Here is a 7,818-nt window from a genome sequence, read left to right on the forward strand (position 1 = left end):
ACGAGGGCCTTTCTGTGCGGAGTTTGCATGTTCTCCCCATGTCCGCGTGGGTTTCCTCCGGGTGCTCCAGTTTCCCCCACAGTCCAAAGACATGCAGGTTAGGTTAACTGGTGACTCTAAATTGACCGTAGGTGTGAATGTGAGCGTGAATGGTTGTCTGTGTCTGTCAGCCCTGTGATGACCTGGCGACTTGTCCAGGGTGTACCCCGCCTTTCGCCCGTAGTCAGCTGGGATAGGCTCCAGCTTGCCTGCGACCCTGTAGAACAGGATAAAGCGGCTAGAGATAATGAGATGAGATGAATGTTGAAAACCTGTATGACTGAAGATGGAGATGCTCCACCACCTTGTCTGCCACTTGCTCTCGGCTACAGCACAATCAGCATTGTGTTGCAAAAATGGTCAAAATTTGACGAAGCAGTTTCAAGAAGTAAAGTGATTATTTTTGCTGCCAAATATATTGGGAATGTGGTACTGAAAGGACCTACATTTAAAAAAAAAAAACAACCCAGATATATGGAGCCATGTATCGAGGGCCTACGGACACTACATACTCACAGGGGCGCCGCTGGGGGGGAAGTTAGGACGATTCTAAGGGCCTGGCACTGACAGGGGGGCCCTGTGAGGGATATTAATATTGTTTTAATAGTATTGCCTTGTGTAAGTTTTTGAAATAAAATATTTCATTTCATCTGTTAAAATATGCAAATTATACATGGTTATGATTTGCTATAACATTTTTCTTGAATTATTTATGATCTTGTCATTTCACCCCTCCACCCTTTTTACTAATGGTACAGTGTGATTCTGGGAGCGGGATTAGCGCAGTTTAGAGCAGCTGTCAGTTTCTCTCTGCACGCAACAGAGGTGTACATTCTAGAAGTTGCTAAGCAGGAGCAGGTGTGATAAATTATGAAGTCTGGATATCACACTGTGTGTGAAAAAAAAATCACCTTTTTTCATAGATATCTTTATTGTATAATTAAATCTAGATGTTTTGCCATTGTTCATGTGTGGATTTATTGATACTGTTGCTAAGTATTTAACTTGAATATTTGAACATTTGCTGTGTTTTCTAATAAATGTGTGATGCCTAAAAGAAACCAAAAACACTTAGTGGATTTCTTGCAGTGCACTGTGATTGTATCAAAAAACTAGTGTAGTTATTCATCAAGGCATAGATTTGATCACATACAATAAGTCAATAAATGGAGGAAACAAAGGAATACATTTTGTAATCCTGATTATTGATGATGTTTGCTGGAGGGCTCTGGAGTATCCATAATGTGCATACAGAATGTTATAAATCCATACTGATACAGTGATGCATGCAATTTCTCTCAACACAAACATTTGGATTGAATGAACTCCATAGGCTACTGAGTGGCCTAATAATAGTTGCTCATTATATATATATCATGGAATGTTCATTTTAAGGCAACAGTCTATTCAGTCTAATTCTGCATTTAAAATGTTCATCTCATCATCTCTAGCCGCTTTATCCTTCTACAGGGTCGCAGGCAAGCTGGAGCCTATCCCAGCTGACTACAGGCGAAAGGCAGGGTACACCCTGGACAAGTCACCAGGTCATCACAGGGCTGACACATAGACACAGACAACCATTCACGGTCAATTTAGAGTCACCAGTTAACCTAACCTGCATGTCTTTGGACTGTGGGGGAAACCGGAGCACCCGGAGGAAACCCACAGGGAGAACATGCAAACTCCACACAGAAAGGTCCTCGCCGGCCCCGGGGCTCGAACCCAGGACCTTCTTGCTGTGAGGCGACAGCGCTAACCACTACACCACCGTGCCACCCTTAAAATGTTCATATACCAAATAATTGTATCACCTAAACTTGCTAGGTAGCTGATCACACGCGTAGTAAAGTAAAAGTGCCAGCCAAAAACAGACTTCAAATTCAGTTGCTTGAGCTTGAAAATTTTACCGGGGGGGCCATAAATTGTAATCTTTCATAGGGCCCAAGATTTCTAGCGGCGCCCCTGCATACTCATAATGAAGTTTTATCATGGGCGTCGCCACCATTGAATGTGAAGGGGACATGTCCACCTCACATTTCATAATTCTTCGTTTGGACCCGCCCACATTTAACATAAAATATGATTTCACCCAGCGCCGTTTCTATTGCTTCGTGAAAGAATCCATTCCACTTGATGGATAAGAGAGAAAACACAGAGCACTGACAATCCACTCCGGGGTTTCCGGGCGCTCCCTACAACAGCTCACCGCGCGCGAGGGAAGCGAATCTCAGCGCGAGCACAGAAATGTTGGTGCAGCTGCTGGAAAGTGGAGGAGGTGACGTCAGCCCCATTGCCACCTCACAATGTCTAGCTTTTGCTAAAACCTTATTCTTTTGTTATCTGCCCTCAAAATTAACCCTAGGACACGTTAAATTAATGTTCAACTAAACAGTGAAATAAGCTTAGCCTAATGGGGTATTCTTGGTTGATGATGAATTGTTTGCAGCATTTGCTCCTCCCCAGACACAATGGACATAAGGACATTCTTTACAAAGAAGCGGAAAGTCAGTCAGAATTTCCCCACAGGACAGGGTTTTTTTTTGTCCCAATGGAAATGTTAGTGCAGTTAGCTGGCTAGTCAATGTTAGGAGATGCATCAGCTAGCTTAACGTTAGCTATCATTTAATTCAAACCCAGTAGGCCTGCCTTACTGTAATGCCAAGAATGAGGTCAAGTCTGCTCTGATGATATTTATTGATTCCTTGTTTTGTCTGGTCTTTGGCAGTTTTCTGGAAAGTAAGATGGGAAATCAGTGTATGGGGAAGGAATAGTAGAAAGGAAAGTAATGGAGAGAGATGTTAGTCAGCTAGGATAGGCTCCAGCTTGCCTGCGACCCTGTAGAACAGGATAAAGCGGCTAGAGATAATGAGATGAGTATATATGAGAGTTTTTTTCTTTGTTGTTTGTTTTTTGTTTTGTTTTAAACGGGGTAAAGCCTTTACAAAAAACAAACAACAAAGAAAAAAACTCTCATATATACTAACCCTGATTAACCTGTATACCCTGTATGCCCCCACATTTTGTATGCTGCTGAATCTGTCCTTTTTTCAGTAGCTTTGTATAAACAATAACCGCTAAATGTAATGCAGTGTTATGTAAGGTGATCGCCTAGGCATTCTCATTGTGAAAAGTAAGTCACATGTACATGGACTGGCATTTAATGTTGTATTTGTTCCTTTCTATTTGTTTTTTGTCTGTTCATATTCTTTTTGGGGGAGTAAAGTCAGTTTAAAAATGCCGTTAAATGCATAGGCCTATAGGCCAAGTTTAATGACCTTGAGGTTATCAGAGGTCATATGTCGTTTTACAAATGAAAAATGAATTCAGCACCCAAACATTTAACAAACAAGGCCATTTGCTAACTTCATTAATCATTTTAGTACATTTCATTCCTTAGAAAGCTGAGAAACTGGGTTCAGCTGAGACGTTTACAGGCCCAAAGTTCAATGACATCTAGAGGTCAACAGAGGTCAGATAGAGCTCGGCATATTGCAGATTTGAATTCGGCACACCCAAATTGACAAAATAAGACTGTTTGCCGACTTTGTCTCAAAAATGCCTTTAACTCCTTAAATAAGCACTTTTTTGAATTTTGGTACCAGTCTATTTGGCCGTTACTTTTATTAATGATTTTGTTTTGACTCGTGAATTACTGGAGGCCGCTAGATGTCGCTGCGGTCTTTGTTTTGTGCTTAGGATTATTTTTGTTCCGGAAGGAAATTTTACAAGTTCAAAACTTCGACAACGCATCACTAATTTATAGAAATTATAGAGTTTGTATATTGCTAAAATCATTCATTAATGTAGTTTATAGGATATTGTTGTTAGGTGGTGTCTGTGGCCTTCGATAGCTCAGTTGGTAGAGCGGAGGACTGTAGAGGGATAATCACGGAGATCCTTAGGTCGCTGGTTCGAATCCGGCTCGAAGGAAACTTTTAATTTATTGTTATTTTTAATCAAGTGCAGTATTTGTTATTATGTTGAATCCTTGATTCTGATTAATAAATTACGGCATTCTACTGTCTGTTATTTCTGAATAGCATAGTTCTACAGGGTCGCAGGCAAGCCAGAGCCTATCCCAGCTGACTATGGGCGAAAGGCTGGGTACACCTTAGTCCATACGGTTGTAGTGGATATAGAGATCTTGCATGTGACGTCACAGCCGATCCAGATTGTGACAGACGCCATCTTGTAGGTCAAACACCATATTCCGCCTTCTACTTCTACTTTTGGTTCTACTTCTGCTTTTACTTCTACCTTTTCTTCTGGAAAACCCTACTATATACAATTCTACTACAACGGCTGCGGCTACAAGCTCTCCCTACCTGTGCACGTTTTTATGTTTTTTGTGTGTATTTTTGCGTGTTGTTTGTCTGTACCGGACTTCAATATCCACTACAACCGTATGGACTTACTGGACATTGGTTTCCAGCAGAAAATGACGGTTTGTAGCGATTTCCATCGCATGCACAACATTCCGGACGAGAAAAAAAAAAACATTCCGGACGAGACCAGATTGCGAGACCAGTGGGGTCTCCATGGATTGTTATCGGAAGCAAAGCGAAGGAGGCGGCGCCGGGAGCGGAAGCAAAAGCGAGGCTACAGGCAGAGCCGGCCTGTTGACTAAGCTCAGAAAACAGCTACTCAAACCTCCACTGCCAAGCCTCTACCTCTCCAATGCCAGATCCATGTAAACAAGACGGACGATTTGGAATTACCTTATTCTATAATCGGCTGGTCAGTGCTATACTCAATACTTAAGTGACTTACCCATCCAGTGTAAACATTTTATTGTTTACAAGATGCCACATCTGAGTCGCTGACAAATCCTGAATTTCTGTAAAGAAAACTGTCCAGAGATTTATAAGCACGCAGTGCTTCACCACTGAACAGCGAGGGAAAGTTGATGAGGTAATCATACACGTCAGGGTATTCCGCTGGCAGTTCAAAATCCGGTCGTGAAAACTCCGTCCGGAAAGCCATAAGGGTCACTAATCTGTAGGTCGTTTATTTTAGACATATATCTAGTTATCTGTTCATTAGAAAAATGAGCCGTGTAGTCCGTCGGTTGAAATTGATCCATTCTGTACACGAATGCAGCAGTATTCAGCGGTGTTTTTGACCGACATGATGGCGGTTGTGTACTTTCCGGTCACGTGACTGCAAGATCTCTATTGATGGATTTTAGAGATAAAAAATTAAGCCTGTTTTTTTCATTACTTAGGCTCCAAGAAGTTTCTTGGCCATGTAACCAGGCAGGCATACTGTAGAGGAACAGGGCCACAATGGCGAGTAGGAGTAGAGCCAGGACAATTTTGATCACAAGCCACTTGTACTGATTGCAGATAAAATAGTGGATTGCTTTTAGTGGGGTAACAAACCACAGGAATGTAGTATCTGGACGGCTTTTGAGAAAAAAAAGAGTAACATAAACTAAGTTTTGAACAAATTTTGACTCAAATCATGAGTTATGAACGATTTTGGGAAGCGTAACCTCTGGGTAGGTGTGCAAGTGTGTGTTCACTGCTTCAGATGGGTTAAATGCAGAGAGGAAATTTCACAAGTGTGTGATGTTTCTTTCTTTTTCTTTTGCTACTCCTTTAATAACCAAGCTGTAATAATGTTAGCAAAGAAAAAAAAATCTATTGACCAAACCAACATATCTGCTTTTCAAACTGATAGCAAACAAAAAGTCAAATGATAATGCTACAAGCATCCTCTTTTCTTAATTTGCTGTATGTAACCTGCTAATCTGTTTTGACAAGCCAAATTAAAGTTTGTTCATAAACTGTTCTTTCTAACTTATATTTTTAATTTATATTTAAATTGCAGTAACTGGTATACAGTCCTTAGTGCACAACACATATTCACCAACAGAATCTTGGATTCTGCCCTAATGATACACAATTATTAATCAAATATACCAGGCAGTGAGAGGCTCAGCCCCTCAGAAAATAGTACTATGCCAATCACCTTGGAGAATCCACAATTACCGGTGCCTCTCAGTGCATAGTATATTTGATTTTTATTGTATCCACATTCACTGGATATGAGCAATCGCATGTTCTGATTGACAACTCTACTACTAGGATATCAGCTCATACTGTATACTGTGAGTAGAGAAAAACAAAATGGCGGAGCATCTTGCTGAACCAACCGAGGACGAAATAAAAACTCTACTTGAAAACAAAACCCTAAAAAAATTAAAAAGCAACAAAATATGGAGTAAAAGTATTTGATGGTGAGAACGTATCTTTTTTTATTTTTCAAGAATTATTATAATAGCATTTTTCACAAATTGCTCCTGTCATTTTGCCGGTTTGTTTACATTCCAAAGGGAAATTATTTTGTCAGACGTTTTGAATAAGATTTTATTTATCGAATTTGCAAAAAATAAAAATGCTCTGTTTCTCAAAATACAGTGAATGTGGATCGAATAAAACAGTTATTCCACTCAATCTTGTTGTACATGGCTTATAGCCATCTCGGTGCTATGCGCCTTGTTGAATATCAGCCCATGTACGACTCGATTTCATGGAATAACATGTTTTTATACTTTGGCATTTAATATAATGTTGCTTTAAATTTAGATTTTTAAAGAAAATGAATATGTTCTTAATCCTGAGTATCTGTTGTTATTTTGTGAATTCTTACCTTTATAACTTCATTGTAACTTAAAGTATAAAACACTTAAGTTATCTACTGGTAGTGTGCATGAGGTAAGGGTTAGGGCTAGAAAACTAAAGTATACCTAGAAGGGTAACTGCGGTATACTTCAAAACTAAAAAGTGGACTAGATGTACGGTATATAACCAGTAACTAATAGTATATTTCCAATGTGCTATAAAGTATACTTTTATAAACTAAAAAGTGGACTAGAAGTGTGTAACGAGTAAACCAATAGTATATTTTCAGTATACTACAAAGTATACTTTAGTAAACTGAAAAGTGGACTCGAAATATAAAACAAGTAAACTCATAGTATATTTCCAGTATACTATGAAGTATGCTTTTGTAAACTAAAGAGTGGACTACAAGTATAGAACCAGTAAACTATTAGTATACAAGTTTACTTGTGGTATGCAGTACAAAATAAAAAATACTAGTTGTATACTCAAAGTTTACTTCTCTTAGACTTAAAGTATACTGTTTATAAACTAAAAGTGGGCCAGTTTAGTCCCAAGAAGTATTAGATTAGTTTACTTACAAGTATACTGTAAGTACATTAATATCAGTATAATTGGTACACAAAAGTATACTTAAGGAAATATACTTTAACTTTACTTAAGTATACTTAATAAAATGAACTTGAAGTATACTTCTTTTTGATAAGGGTAGATTCATAAATCAGTGTATAATTGCTGATAAGATTGTAAATGTTAACATGTGGTTCATTCTTCCATTGCTCCAAAGATAAGTTCTTGTTTCTGGAAGACAAATGTTTGGTCTTTGAAGAAAAGGTCCAGAAATAAGTACATGGGCAAAGTTTATTTATTTATGTTGGTCACACAAAGCACAGATGTATTACCTTACACTGAGGAAATACAAATTTAATTGAACTATAAACAATCAAGATGGAGTGCTAATGTGGAGTTACATATTACAAAACCTTATGTAACATCAACCCAAGTGGTGCAAACCAGTAATCGCTAAGAAACTGTCTATTTATTATTTTTCCACAAAGATAATATAGTTTGCAGTCATACTGATGACCTGCTGTTGTTTGTGTCTAACAATTCAACAAATCACGAATTCTTATGTTGTTTCCTGTAAAGCCTG

The 7,818-nt window shown here is 38.8% G+C and overlaps 1 non-coding gene across 1 annotated transcript; it reads left to right on the forward strand.

Moving 5' to 3' along the window:
• Positions 1 to 3,880: 3,880 nt before the first annotated feature.
• Positions 3,881 to 3,969, forward strand: trnay-gua (transfer RNA tyrosine (anticodon GUA)). The gene is given in 2 exon segments: positions 3,881 to 3,917; positions 3,934 to 3,969. It is a non-coding gene; the product is annotated as a tRNA-Tyr (tRNA).
• Positions 3,970 to 7,818: the final 3,849 nt, after the last annotated feature.

The sequence above is a fragment of the Neoarius graeffei genome, chromosome 11 (genome assembly GCF_027579695.1).
Source record: "Neoarius graeffei isolate fNeoGra1 chromosome 11, fNeoGra1.pri, whole genome shotgun sequence".
Taxonomy (NCBI): Eukaryota; Metazoa; Chordata; class Actinopteri; order Siluriformes; family Ariidae; genus Neoarius; species Neoarius graeffei.